Source organism: Camelus dromedarius, unplaced genomic scaffold (genome assembly GCF_036321535.1).
Source record: "Camelus dromedarius isolate mCamDro1 unplaced genomic scaffold, mCamDro1.pat HAP1_SCAFFOLD_35, whole genome shotgun sequence".
Lineage (NCBI taxonomy): Eukaryota > Metazoa > Chordata > Mammalia > Artiodactyla > Camelidae > Camelus > Camelus dromedarius.
Window position 1 is genome coordinate 155,627 of NW_026989813.1, and position 2,246 is coordinate 157,872.

Below are 2,246 nucleotides of genomic sequence, written 5' to 3' on the forward strand. Positions count from 1 at the left end.
TCAGGAGCAGACCAAGCCTCAGGTAGCTTAGAGAGACTATCATGCAGCACATGCTTTGGACGGTTCTCAGTTCTGACCTGCATGATCTTGAGACCATTTTGTAACTCCTAACACTGTTTTCTTATACCTATAGTGATGTTTATTAATGACTGAGTTAATCCTCTTACAATGCTGAGGTGCTGTTGTTCCTTGGATAACCGAATATTTTGAAGGGATCAACTGTTTATCACTTCCCCCTAATTAAGTATGTTTTTAAAACTAGAAATGTTTCAGGGGGCACTCAGGTCCTCCTCTTGCACCAGTTCCTGGTGTTGGCAGTTTCTGCTCTGAGCTCCAGATCCTGATCCTGCCGGTGGTCTATGGTGATGCCAGTGTGTACATGCTCTTCCTTGTGCACCGGTGTGGAAAGGAGGCAGCCCTTCCCCTACATGAGGCTGCAACATGCTGACACTCAAAGCAGGCACAATGAAGAATCAGCTAGAGTTCCCGGTACCAGCTGTCCCAGGTAGAAACATCACCTTCACCACAGTGTTCCTGTGCTCCTATCAGGCCTTCACTACTCCCAGCAGGCCATGCATGAGCAATGTGACAGGTGACTGCCTGTCCCAGCACAGCATGGTGGTGATGATCCCACCTTATCTGTTTGTCTTTGGAGTGTCCCCACACCTCTCTGAGCTTCACTTTGCTCTTCTCACAGGCAGGCTTGTACAGGCATGAACCTCACAGGATTATGGTAGGTAGTCATGGTAGCTGCTCACCCAGTGGCAGGCTCTGCCGAGAGGGCTGCTGGGAGTGCTGTGTGTCTTCACACTTGTCCTTCACTCTCCCCAATGAAAACACTCTTGGCCTTATCCTTCCCTGGCCTGTGGCCTTTCTGTGTTTGCAAAAGAACATGGAAACAATCTGTTTGCAAAGATGTTTTGAGGTTCTGTCCATCTGGTCCAGGAAATGCTGACTCTGCTAGATGTGCTGTTGGGTGGGCTCTCATGGGAGAGGCTTGAGCAGGACTTCCCTTGGCAATAAGCTGCCCCACCCAGGCCTTTCTATGATCCAGACTCCTGGGACCAGGGTGCAAATCCCCAGCTCCCCACTTGTCAACAATGTGACCTGGGCAACTTTCTCAAACCCAAGCTTTGTCCACCCAAGGTCATCAGAGATGGGGGATAACAGGATGTCCTGCACGGAGTGTCTGTGCAGATTAAGTGAGGTAGAACAGACATAACAGTGGTGGGGCCTGGCCCATTGGTTGGCAGAAGGGAGCTCACCATGTGCAGCAATTTCCGCGGGTCACCCAGCAATCTGCCCAGAGGCTTAGCTACTCCATCACTATCATGTATCTGAAGTCCGCTTAACCACATGGGAGAAAAACAAACACATATTCTGAGTGTAGCTGCCACAGGAAAAAGTGCATCTGAGCGGGGAGTAATACCAGAGGGTGATCAGGATGGTGGAAGATGCCCCCTTGGGTTGAGCAGAGTGGAGCTGCCCTCTGGAGCCTGGGGTTAGTGAGGATGGGCTTGTAGAAATGCCCCTCTCCTTTACCCATCAATGCTGGGTCCTGCGGGTACTGAGTCCCACAATCGGTGTGCTGCTAGTGCCCTCAGCACAGAGAAAAACCCAGGGGTTCCCACAAGGCTTCGGCCACGTCCTCTGCTTCCTGAACTCCCATTCTGGTGACCGCACCTGGGATGCAGAGATGAGGTGAGGCAGGGGCTTGTGCTGTCAACACCACTGCTCTACCCTGGGAATCTGACACACAGTAGGTGCTCGGTAAGTCATTGTTGAATGAACAGCAATACTGGGCCAAGTTTCTGTGGGTGTCTGTGCCCCCAGATCAGGGACCCCTCAGGGCCCACCTCACAAGTGACATGAAAATAATAATGCCACCAGGAGCAATAAGAGTTGCTCAGAATAAGTGGGCTTTTCCAAGCACTCTCCACCTGTTGCAAAGGCCTCCCAGCAGGGAAGGGGGCTGTCAGGGGCAACACTGCACTCTCCACTGTAACAAGGAGAAAGCCAAGGGCCACAGAGAGGAGTGCCTTTCCAGTGTCACTGCTCACTTTCCCACCTTTTGGGAGACTGGGAGGCTTTTCTACTGCATTCTGGCTCTGAAGCCCCAATATTGTTTGGACATGTCTCCCTCCCTGGAGCAGGGAACCACTAAGTGACCTGTCACTTGTCACCAAGCAGACAGGCTCATTTCAGCTCATTGTGCCACCTGCAGTTTGTGCTAGTAGCAGGATCCT